We start from the raw sequence: 14,127 nt of genomic DNA on the forward strand, positions 1-14,127 counted from the left end.
ACAATAAGGTTTGTAAATTAAATGTTCTGCATATATTTAAAGAATATTGTTGAAGTAATAAGAAAGAAAGAAAAACCCGTTTGATTTTTTGCAGGCGCTTCAGGAATCATCGTAATATGAAGGATGTATTTAAAAAGGAGTACAATCTATTTCTAGTTTCCAAAAAAAATTGCCTTTTCTTACATCCTTCGCAAGTGATCACTCAAAATGATTTAAAGTGGATAATAAATAAATACATGTACATATTATTTTTCTTTTATTTCTCTTTCATAAGGAACAAGACACTTCCTTGGTTCAATAACTGAATAAGGAACAAGACATTTCCACAGTACAATAACTAAGAAATGTCTTTCCAAGGTATGCCTTAAAATATCATATATATCTTGTGAGAACCTTTTTTAGTTTCGAAACCGTATGAAAGCATCTTGTGTGGACCCCACTATTGGACAAACGTCGAGTTCGCTTCAATCCATAGACGCCCGCTGCTAGGTATATGTATCCCCCTAGAAATATCTATGGGGGAGATGTACCATAATCGCCACGCTTAGTTGACGGGTTGGCGATCAGTGTGGTATTATGGTACGCAGAGGACACTGCTGCCCACCAGAAATAGCTTATTTCTGAGCAGTTTGATATAAGAATGTATCCCAGGAATCGAACCTTCGATCTTCAATTCCAAGTTACAGTCTAAGCTTCCACTGCTCATAGTTTAACGTTGGACTACATTCCTATCTTACGAATGTTTAGTATAACAGAATATTTGAACAATTACCAGCCATCCAGGTCTTTCACGGCTTTTATAGACTCTTTAGAAACCATCTTTATGATTCTCTGTATCCATAACATATTTTTAATTTTAATTCAGTATTTTTAAGCACAAAACCTTGTAGATTTTTATTTAATAGTTCTCGTTATTGGGGACCTCTCGTTCCCCTATCTTGTGTGGGACAGGGACTTTTAATTTATTATTAATATATTCACACACTTCTATTTATTTACATTCTCTTATTTCATATTTCTTATTATCTCTCTTTCTTCTTTATTCTTTCTACAGTTTTCCCAGTCAGCCACTACATGCTAATTTTAGTTTACAATTTCATTTTATTTATTATTTATAACAATTTCGCACCATTTTATTTATTAACCTTTTTAATTTTACATATTAATTAATTCCTTTACTATTTTTACTATTTTGGAGCTTTCTTTACAATATAATTTCTTGCAATATTTGAATCATCTAAATCGTTTTGCCTTGTAGTTTGCGCGCCGGAGAAAACATTTTTAAATTAAGAGCTCTATTTGTGTCTAAAGTCTTAAACCAGATGTCTCCTCTTACATGCGATCGCTTGTCTCTTTAATTTTTTTTTAATATCGTGTCACCTATAAAGGAACAGGTAACAGTACCATTATTTATATGGTAACTTTTAATGTACTATCTTATATGTACTACGTGTATACCTAAAAGAGGGTTCGTAAAAAGACAAGTCTACACGAATTTTTTTATACTTTTTCCAGCGATATCATATAAAATTCGAATACAGTAATACCCCGCTTTACGTGACCCCGTTATACGCGGTTTCACTATAACGCGAATTGTAAATTTCGCACTCAAATGCCTCGAATTACGCGAAAGAGTGCGTATAAATATAATGTAGTCATCAACTTCTCTATGGTGTCTTGACCATCTGTCAAACAATTAAAAACAGTGTTGGGTGTTATGAACGTATTTTACAAGAACGTAAACAAAACGTTACCCAAAAGACAATAGATGTATTTTTCCGTAAAAAATAAGAGTATGTGTTGCATAAAGTGTTCCTAGAATTAAAGTGATTGATTAAAATGATTTGTATTTTTTTTGTAATAATTTTTGACTATGTTTAATCATAAACCTCGTTATACGCGAATTTCAGTTAACGCGATATTTTTTGGAACGTACCCTCGCGTAAAGCGGGGTATTACTGTACATTTTTTTTAATTTCAGTACGTTACACACTATAAATAAATAGATTAAATTACGGTACAAAATTAAATATTTAACTACACTACATAAATCTCAGTGATCCTTCTGAACTTACCCGCCTTCCCACGCTCATAGATAATTTTAAGTTTTATTACACGCATAGTTTTAAAACCGGGCAAAGACACCGCGCGAGATAAGGCCGCTTCCTCCCATCAGAATGTTTGTCTATTGATTCCCAAACAATCATTTCTTTGTAACCATCCTCGGGCCACCTGGAAGTATTTTAAAAAAGGATATATGTTTAGATTTTATAACACAAGTCTAATGAGACCGCTGAAAGTATATTTTTAATTTATTTATTTATTAATACTTTTTTGTAGATCATACACAATAAATAGAGAGAAAAAAAAATCATATGGTACAAAAAGTGGACCTCTAGATCGATCTCTACCAGACAACCTTTGGATGCAGATGAGAGACATGAAGGAATACTAATCACTCATCAACTGCGTAAAATCACTTATAACTTACGCGTCCGTTTAGCAGAAAAAGATCACTCACGTGATCGGTCACGTAACTTTGAGTGATAGTAGGGGAGGAGGTAGCATATAAATGGCAGAGCGGTTGCGAATGGAGATTTCGGATCCGGGAACCCTGAGTTTGATAAAGCTGTAAAAGCCAAAACGTCTAACAGCGCACATCAACATTCGAATATAGGCAAGACGGAGCTCACTCGGTGTTTGGCACTGGTTGCTCTAATATCTTCTGAGGATGCCCCGTGGAGGGGTGAAACACGTGTAGAGTATATTAACGGTGGCAGTTGTGTTTCGTATTGTTTGCCGCATGCGCATTTATCAGCGGGCTGACAAGCGGTGCACTTCATAGCACAACTACTGCAGCATAGCGGAATACCGTATATGGCTGTATATGCATCTCGGATCGCCGAGGTGCCTCTGCGAGAACGCCGGCAACGACAAAGGTCTGCTTGGATTTCTCGAGGAATTGGGTTGGCTTGATTAACACCAACCACCACGCAATGAGCGCATTTCCGCTTGATTGAACCAGCCCGCTGAGACAAGACAAGACATCATCATCGACCTCCGGACATAGGTCTGCCACATAGATTTACAAAATGATGTCTGTTCTTTTGTGTCTAGTTTTCGTCTAAGCCATCTATGCGTCGTAAAAATACGATACTAATAACGTACCAAGCCGCGAACATAGACAAAGCTTGTTCAAATCATGTACTCGCTCGCTAATTAATCAAGCGCCGCTCAATCACCGCGCTGTCAGTTTGACAGCTGCCAAATTTGACAGCTGTCAGCGGTGACAGCTCGAGGTTGCGGACCGTTTGGGGTTAGTGGTGGTTGCGGTAGCTTAAAACAAATCGCTTTAATTAGTTACAGCGTTTCCGTTTAATGATACAACAAGTTTTGATTGACGTGTTTATTTAATTAACATTTCGATAAATTATATATTATTAACTGTGAGTAAAGTTCGAAGCAGTTGGGTTCGATTCTCAAAAGACGGATGCTTTTTAAATTACGTAGAAGATAAATGAAAATCATACTTCTTATATACAGTATGATTATTTATTGGTATAAGAGTTTAAAAAGGGTGTGGCATTGACGCCACAGCTCTAGTAAACTATTTTTTAATTTTATTCTTCTGTTTTACTTTCTCCTTTCATCTTTCACACTCTCTTTTCTTCTTCACATTCAAATCGTCTTCCGTGCATCACCTTCCTTCATATTCATTCCTAGACCACAGTTTAGTACATTATGACAGTTTTGAATCAATTATTTCTAGTTTTCTTTTTATACTATTATTGCTAGTTTATTATCTTTTTTATTTACTAAACTTATATCGCTTTATTCATGTCTAGCATGGGATCTTGTTCGGACCTTTTTGACTTACCTCTGCGTCTTATTCTTTTCTATTATATATATACTACCTTTTTGGAGAATTCCAAGAATGTAGGGTAATATTGTCGTCGCCTATGAGGAAAGCCATGCTGCCTTCTTTGATCCTCTTCGCTCTGGTTCACCTCAGAGTCATAGATACACGAGGAACTCTATTCGAGCTTGGATCTATACAGGTACCCAAAGAATCCCCCGTGCCTCGTGAACATCTGGACCTGACACATGTCCAGCTGGACTTTCCAGTGTACGCGACAGTCTGATATGGCGTCCGGGAAAATATATAGTTTGTAATGTCAATTAAACTAAAACAAACATTTTATCTTAAAATCAATAGTTTCAGAAATAATAAAGAACGTCTTGGTTATGTAAGAAAAGGCGTTTTCAAAGTTAATATTACTACATTGCTTCATCAACAGCACCGCATTGAAAGAGGGAATTCCACAGAAATATAGTTGTTCATTTACATCGGTATAGATAGTTTAGTAGGTCGAGGATTTCGGATCCGCGAGCCCTGAGTCCGATGAAGCTGTAAAAGCCAAAACGGCTAACAACACGCATCAATATTCGAATATATATATATATATACACACTTCTACTTTGGACCTCGTGTCGTTACTACCTTAAAATTGAAACGACTTGTTCACATTCATAGAACAGACTAAAAAGATATTTATTATTATTGCAGTCATACATAAGTTTACATAGCTTATACTAGATGTCGCTAGCAGTACTTTATATGAGCTACCTATTATTTTGTTATACAATTAATACTACCTCAAAACGAACCAGTCCTAGGAAGAGACTTACACTACTTTACTATCTACCTCTGTAGTCTTTTTACCGTTAAATCATTTACACCTAAAACCAATCTCCCTGTATTTAATGGAATCAGGTTCTTTGCAGAAGTTGATCCTAAGTAAGAAAAGGACCAATATTTACAATGCTAGATTAGTGCCTAGTGGACTCTGTGTTTGGCACTAATCGGTGTAACATAACTCCTGAAGATGCCCCGTGGAGGGGTGAAACACGTGTTGAGTGATTTAACGGTGGCAGTTGTGTGATTCGCATTGTTTGCCGCATACGCATTTATCAGCGGGCTGGCGGGCGGTGTACTTTGTTGCACGACTACCACTGCATGTGCGGAAGTGGCTAAATATTGGTCCTTTTCTTACTCAATCTCCCTGTATAAGCAATGAAGGTTTTATGGAGAGTAAAAAAATCACATTTTCGAACTAAAAATTTTCTATAATACATTATTTATCTGTGGAATATTTGACGTGAGCCGAAATCAAAATGAAATAAAAAAAAAAAAGTTGTTTATATTTCGCTTTTCGAACGTCCCGGGATCCGAAGCAACGCACTCGTTATAAAAGCGTGACATTATAATATCAACAGATCGACAAAAAAAAACTCGAAACGAACACGCTTCTACCATTATTAATCAAATTATCGTCAAAACATTACGATATGCTCACTCAGGAATACCTAATAACCCTTTTAACAACACTCATTCTTATATACACCTTACTCCATTGCTATAGATCTTAATTTCATTTGAAACACCACTATGCTTATATTACTTTTTATTATTGGTATATATTTACACTTAAATACAAATTTAAACCTTATTTCTTTACAAATAACATTGATAATTATTTAACTGCTTATAAATTTCAATCTAAATGGCTTTCATCGAACATACAAGTTAAAATATACTTTATGTAGGATGCTTAAAGTTGAATTTAGTATGAAGCGCGTTAATGGTTTGTAAAGTGATAGGCCATTGTTTTCGTATCGGACACGAAGGTATGAAGACGTCGACGATAAAGCCGGGCTTTCATTAGCGAGATGTTTTGCTCCGTTTGGTGGAAGGAGAGCTTAAGTGGACCCACGGAATGATCTCTTATCAGTGTACCCTTGCGTCTTGATAAGTGAATATGGAAGTCGAAAGAATATTATACAGTATTTTATTTACCTATCTCACATGACTGTCCAAGTGGCATTTGCATATTTCAAACGTTCGAGGTGGCACGGCAAAGAGGCGTCTAATAATGTTCCGAAATATAGGCCTTAACAATTAATTACAGTAAAGGCTATTTAGTGTTTACTTTATTAATTATTAAGTTTATTGAATAATTTATTATCTGTGCCACAAAGGTTGCGACGCAAAAAAATATGAGATCTGTTGATAAACGAATGTAACAGATATAGCATTGTGGATTGACAAGTTGAGATAGCAGTGAGATCACATAGCACGCAGAATAAATTGCTTCTATGGTCTTGGTTTTGGACCAGAGACCAGCTAGGTAGACAGACGACCTTGGCGTCCAACTTCCAATTGGTTCTATTAGAAATCTATGGAAGAGTCCTATATTTTCTTCCTTTCTTGGACGGCCACACCCAAATATCGCCATTATGACCCGTGTTCCGTTCCCTGTATGCAGCAAATTCCCGTGACTGTACCTATGTCATCGATCTACCTAGGAGGTGGACATTTTATAGCTCATATGACCGTTACGGATTTTTCATACAACATACTACTATGCCGTCGGATTTGAACAACACAAAGCTATTAGATAAAGTTGCCCTTCACTAGATGGACCAAAACGTAATTAGGGTGTCCTGTGTTTGGCCCCGTAAGAGCAGAACACTTGTCTATATATCAGAGAGAATAGAGATGAGAATAAATCCTCACTGGTGAGTAAAGAGAAGTATCGCAGGACCTTTTTGTTTTTGACAAAAAATTATTTCAGTGCACAACGTTGTGCTAAAACCAGATACAAAATCTACCTTAATATTTGCTTACTTTACGAGATAACACACTTTTCCTGAAACAATACGTAAATATACAGGATGATTGATTTAAAGTGTAATAGTTTTAACGTGATAGATATTTAGCTCCGTTTGTCAATAAAAATCTTTTAAATTTCATCCTGTGTAAAGTGGTCACTACACAAAAAGTTTTTTTTTTCTATTAAAATGCGACAGTTCAATAACTTCTGAAAGTACAGACTGAAGAAACATATAGTTAACAATAATAAATATTGTTAGCACTTTTTCTTACTATTTTAGATTTATGTATAAGGTGTATCATATTATAATTGATAAAAAACCAAACGTATATATACGAGACAAATAACCAATTACCGTGTATAAATATAATAATTTTTCTACCTTAAAAAATATGTCTGTCCACCCCTTTACAGATAGACAGCGTGATAATATTTTTAAATATAAATCATCCTGTACAACATTAAGACGAGTTTAATTGCCTTTTCATTGCTTACACAAATAAAATAAAGTACTCGACAACCCTTCACCGGGTATCCTCCCCTCGCCTCACTTCTTTCCCCCCAGGCCCCTGCGGACTATACGCCATTAATCATTACCACATAACGAGAGCTTCCGTTGCTGCGTGCGACAAGGATGGATATAGGTGTTACGACCGTGTGTGAGCAAGACAGCCGGCTCGACAACATAATTGAATGCCCACTGTAGTAGAGACAGGAAAATACGATAAGATCGTTATCGATTTAAAAAAAAAAAGAAAGAATAAATGTAACCCCATTTTGAATATTTTAATTGTGTTAAAATATATTTTATTTATCATACGAGTGACAGAAAAACTTTTAACACCGTCAACTAATTGAATAAGCAACGGTTGGGTATGTTCAATTTTTGAGGACAAATGCACACAATTGCGTCGCAATATATGCAGTTTTATCGATACCAATTTTGTAAATAAACGCCATCTAGTGAATTATCTGTAATACTATATACGTCATATGGATCATAGCCATTTCGACCTTATTAGACAACATGAGTGGGAGGGGGGGAGCTTCTACTAGGTGGGCCGACGACAAAGTAAAAGTCACGGGGTCACGAGGAAGCCAATGCCTTGAAGTAGGCATTCATCAGCTGAAAAGAAGAAGTAGATGACGTTAATGTAAACGAAGAGAAAATAAACTAATTTAATGGAATTAGGCGTTACCTCGCGAAAGTCCATCCTTAGTAAGAAAAGGACCAATATTTAGCCACTTCCGTACATGCAGTGGTAGTCGTGCAATGAAATGCACCACCCGCCAGCCCGCTGATAAATGCGTATGCGGCAAACAATGCGAATCACACAACCGCCACCGCCAAATTACTCAACACGTGTTTTACCCCTCCACGGGGCATCTTCAGGAGTTATGTTACACCGATTAGTGCCAAACACAGAGTCTAAATAAATTAATTTTGTACCAGGAGAAAATAAAACATTCAAGACGGCATCAAATCTATCACATTAGTGATCATTCACGCATTTACTTTCATTCTTCAGTTCGTTTTATTACATTTCATCATCACCACAGTTTTAATCGACGTCATAAATTTCAAATATGTCCAATCGGAAGTGGCTTGGTCTGTTTACCTTGTTGCTTCTACTATGCGCTATGTGGCCTGCTTACTACCACTTCAATTGCCCACCGCTGGGCAAAATCTATTACTTTCACTCGTCTACTAATCTCCTCACTACTGACTCGATATCATAGATATCCCGCATATAGAACTGTTTGTTTCATAGCCTTGAATCAATTGCTCTTCAATTGTATTAAGGTTGTAAAAGTAATAGCAAAAAAAAAACCATCTGAGTTGTGGCCTTAAATTAAAAGATCTAACTATAGAAGAGTCCGACTTTATTCTACTTTGTATCAAATTAGACTTATTTGTCATCCATCTTATGATATATACGAGTAGTCGTTTTACTTGATTCACCACCACCAAAGCATAAAAGCATAAACCTAATCTAAAAAAAGCCATGATAATAAAAAATAAATTTATTATTATCGATAAATAAATCACGACACATGCACATCACTATTCGTGTAATCTGTTACATCCGTCCCTATCTGACGCGCCTCGGACATTAACACGTCTCTTCTCATTAAAACGTTAAGAACAATACGCGTTTACACCTCTAGCGTTCAAAAATAATCTCCATTCCTTTACAATAGAGGTTATATAAGATGCAAACGTGTTTGTGTTTTGTAACTGCATAAGGCAACTGACGCCTTTGGCTTATCGTGGCCAGTTTTAGTGTGACAATGTCTATTGCTATGACATACGTCATGGAGATTTTAATTTTTTTTTTCAAGTACAAAGTGAATATAGCCTTCGCTTGATATATACTATGCTTATAACATACATCACTATTGATTGACAAGTGCAGAAAAATTGAGTGCGCCTATCTACCTTTTAGTGAAAATGCTAGAAGTAGGCAACTTTCAACCAGTTCCACTGGAAAATTATGAAGGAGGAATATGTCCAGCACTGAATGTGCAGATAAAATAGTGAATAAATATAGCCACTCAGTATAGCTACGCCTATTATGATTTTCACGTCTTTTTATAGTGCCTGTAAACATATAAACTTTATTAGTATATAAAAATAAAACAATTGAATACATTCCATTTTAAATCTTATTAAATACATCTTATTTAATTTTTAAATCGTATAATACAAGGAAACATGCTATAAATACGTTATATATTTTATTTATTTATATACCAAATAAATAGTTAGATGTAATTTATTATTGGTGATGTAAAATCTTTAAAGAAATCACTTCTAAAAATTTTATTTAAATATTTTTTTATTATAATCCTATAGGACAATAGATTCTGGTAGTACAAAGCCTGTAGGTATATATACGTATTTAATTTATTTACTATATCATCATTATCTATTATTTTTGAAACTGTTGATTTTTGTATAGGATGCACTATACATTAATTGGCAGCAAATGACAACTAATCAACCATTTTTAAAAAAAGCAGTGTACACGAAATGTAGTCAATAAACCAAATAAGTGTAGTACACAGATTTAGGTATTTAACTAAATATATATTCAAATGTCAAAGCTTATATGTTAATAGGTGGTCAGGCAAGAGCAAGGCAAGTTAGACAGATAAATCGTGTCAAAGTCAAATTACATCTGTTTGTTTACAGGAAGAGTCCAAAATTAGATCCTTTTTATTTTTTTACGTAATTATACCTAATAATAACATTAGATGATGATGGGATCATTATCGAATATGTTAGTTAACACTCTCAATGATTTAACACTTTGTAATTAATTTTGTTATTATTGATGTTTTAAACTTTCATGATGCTGATTACACATGGATCCGATACCTGGTCATTTACGACGGACCTGATAAGAAGGAACATGGTCACCCAGAGAGAAATGAGAAGGCCACGTTCGGAGTTTCCCTGCGAGAAATAGAAATGAGATTAGAAGAGATTCGCAGAAGTACCAACATCATCGACATAGCTCGAAGAATTGCCCGTCTGTAGTGACAGCAGGCGTTGCACATCGCGTGTGCAACCGATGACAATCGGGGCTAAAGGTTATTGAGTCCATAGACGCGGCGTGGGTAGGCCTCCAAGGAACCGAAGACAGGTCATCGTGGCTATCTTTGAGGGAGACATATATCTTGCAGTAGACGTTCATCGGCTGAAAAGAAGAAGAAACGCTTTATTATTAATCGACAAGGGGCAGCTTACACCGGCGTTCCATATTGGAGGCCCTTAGTCGTAGTTACTCCATGTAAAGTCCGCCAAAGCGAACAAAAAGCCTCTCGAGCCTCCTAATCCAGTGAAATTGTTGTATGTAAGAAAAGGACCAATATTTAGCCACTTCCGCACATGCAGTGGTAGTCGTGCAACAAAGTGCACCGCTTTTTAAATTGAAAACTAACTATAATATAATATAAAACTGACTCTGTTTGGCACTAATCGGTGTAACATAACTCCTGAAGATGCCCCGTGGAGGGGTGAAACACGTGTTGAGTGATTTAACGGTGGTAATTGTGTGATTCGCATTGTTTGCCGCATACGCATTTATCAGCGGGCTGGCGGGCGGTGCACTCTGTTGCATGAGTACCACTGCATGTGCGGAAGTTGCTAAATATTGGTCCTTTTCTTTCTAAGGATAGACTTCCGCAAGGTAACGCCTGATTCCATTAATAAAAAAATTGTAGTGAGTATATAAGCTTCGCTTTCTTAAAGCTATCTCGAACCTGTTGACTGCAAAATGTTACTCTATCGTCCGTAAGAGTGAGGGGTTTTTCTTCATGACCAAGTTTCATCAAGATATTTAATAATACCACAGTTATCAATATTTGGACTTTAAGAATAGAAGAAGTCCAGGGCCTTGTGTTCTTTTGTCATGGAAAGTAAAGCTGTGAAATAGTCCGGCTGGTATCCGGCTCAGGATCATTCGTTTTAAAATAAACAATGCTCTGGCTTCACAAAAAATATAAAAATAATCCATCTTTTCTCTGAGTTTAATTAGTCCAGTGATGTATGCCAGGGTAGGACTAGCTTTCAGCGAAGCCTTTTTGCAAAGAGCTACATCTGTTCATGCAGCCTCAGGTCATGTCTCTTCAGGCTTTTGCATATTTTGCTGAATTTAAACAGCTAATCGGTTTCGACAGTATTTTTAATGATATCCGTCATTTTGCATCTCTCGTTCCTCTATTGTATTTATGAGACAGAGATATATATTTTTTAATATTTTTTCTCTCTCATCCTTCACAATTTCTTTCGTTTTTTTCCTCTGTCTTGACATTATTTTTCCCAATTTTATTTCTACGTTTTAATTTATGGTGTACATGATTTTCTTTATTGAATTTACAATTATTTAAAAACCTTTTCTATACAATACAAGATTACGTGGTTTGGATACTTAGCAAGCAAGTAAACTTAATGATGAAGCAAAAACAAAGATGTATATGCACATAACAGACAACAATTCGTAATCCATCATGGCGTCTGATTAACCGGCGAAATGTAAAAGCACTTGATTCTAGACAATACTATATTGCTACTTAATTTGGTCACATTATACATGCTTCATCGATTTTCTTCAGTTTTTGGTAAAGATTCAATTATTTTTATTTTACATCTAATTTAACATTTGAATCCTGTTTATATTATATTAGTTTAGGAGGCGCAGTGAATTGTAAACAAAATTTTCAAACCATTTGCGTAAACAGTTTTCTTTATTGCAGCTTTAGTTTAGTGGTGTAAAAAATACATGATTGGCAAGTAAGGCAAGCAAGTAAGGCTTTAAAGAGGTCAATGTATAGCCTACTTAACATTCAAAGTTTCTAAACGCGAAACTAAACGTATCTGACGTCACTCCTTCACGCGTTTTAGATATATCTCTCTGTTCGATTGCATTGTGGATCTATGTAACATTATACAAATCGACGTTTATCCTAGTTTCATTGCACCAAAACAAAAGACGATATCCTAAGCTTTAAAGCTCTTACAGTACCCGGCGATAAATATTGCACATCGACTTTTGGAAAGAGACAATCGACTAAGGCTTCGTAGAGCGTTATCTCTGTCTCACTGACAAAACGTCACATAGGTAGTGTGGGACAGAGATAGTGCTATAAGAAGCCGAAGTCAGCCCATTGTCTCTTTCCAAAAGTCGATGTTGAATATTTATCGCCGGCTATTGTACATCTATATTCAAGCAACCTGTATAATGTGATCACTCTTAAATATGTCACATGAAATTATTTTCTCTATTCCAATTTGACAGATCAATAAACACTGGCAGTATAAAGCCTGCAGGTATTGTAAATAATAATTAACTTTGATATATATTTATATAAATTTTGACGACCAATAAGGTATTTTTCTTGTTAAACTTCTTATTAATATAGCCAAGATGAATGGTCCTGCGCTGCATCCAGCGAATTTCCGCGACTTGAACTACCTTTCCTGGGCTCACCTGTGGGGTGCATGGTCGCGCGTGGTCGCAGCTCGAAAACCTTCCAACCTGAAAAAAAATAGTACAATATACAATAGAATAGAATAAGACACAGAAATAAGTCAAAAAGAGTCGAGTGGGATCAAGTATGTCATGAATAAAACAATATAGGTTTTGTAAATAAGAAAGACATAATAAAATAGCTATAATTGTAAAAAAAATCTAGAAATAATTGAGTCAAAACTGTGATTATGTAGCAAACTGTGTTTCGAAACGAAGACTAGAGAAGGAAAGTGATGTACGATCGATTTGAATTTAAAGTAAGATAGAGATTGAGAAGTATGAAAGGAGAAAGTGAAATGAAGAATAAATTAAAAGATACTATACCCGAGTTGTAACGTCCTTGACCCATGGCAGAAGGAACGAACGTTCCCCAAAAAGGATGCCGTAAAAAATAATGGTTGTGATATATCCATCATAGATATCTTTGGGTGCCGCGAACATCTTGCAGTGAACGTGGATCGGCTGAACAGAAGAAGAAAGAAGAAGTAATTTTAGTTTATGTTAAAGCAAGATTCTATTGCTTCTGTTGGTGTAGATGCTGCTAGCTTCATTACAATTGAGGTGAAAGATTGACTAAAATACCATATTATTGTGTTAAAGATTATATAGGAGTTAAACATGTTTTGGTTTAGTATCATGCTTTCTTTTACATCACAAATAGAAGATTTGTAACATAATAAAATTGTAAAATCTGTGTTAAAAGGGTAAGTATCAAGTTTATTCACAATAGAATCGACATTTTTAATCTGGCAATAGTATATGGAGAAAATTGGTACCAATTTGGTACAAACACTATGTAGAAATGTACATTGTACAAATCTTTACAGAACATATATTGTTCTCTAGTCCAATGTTACATCATTTATAAATAATCCGCATAAATATTAAAACTAATTCTATCGATATTTTGTTTTTTTTTTATTAAAAAATCACAGAAAAATTTGAATTTAAAACTCGAATTCTGGCACCGGACACATTATATCAATATTTTTATATTTCGAACATGTTTATTTGTGAATAAATATTTGTTCCGTTATTTCTTTGATTCATATGCTCGTAGAAGTAAATATTATCTGATATAACAAATACAGAATTATCAAATACATGTATTCATCCCCAAGTGTATTCACTTCGCGAGTACAAATAAACTGTACAATACAAATTTTCAGCGCCTAAAGTAAAAGATGTTATTCGTCGTACAGACACGCATTTCAAGTACAACAATATAAATCATTGAATTGAAAATAAAAGTTGGATTCCGTTGTAATATTAGACAAACACAATAAGTAGCGTGCGTGCATGATGGATGGCTGTGTGTTGGTAATAAAAAATTACAAGTGGAACTAATGAAGGGCGGGTAGTAGCAGAAGGTATTGACTGCACCCGGAGGTACATAGCGCTTACAAAAACCATGT

This window comes from Battus philenor, unplaced genomic scaffold, assembly GCF_028537555.1.
Source record: "Battus philenor isolate CCGP_79_NKW_IND1 unplaced genomic scaffold, ilBatPhil1.0.hap1 SCAF_10, whole genome shotgun sequence".
Taxonomy (NCBI): Eukaryota; Metazoa; Arthropoda; class Insecta; order Lepidoptera; family Papilionidae; genus Battus; species Battus philenor.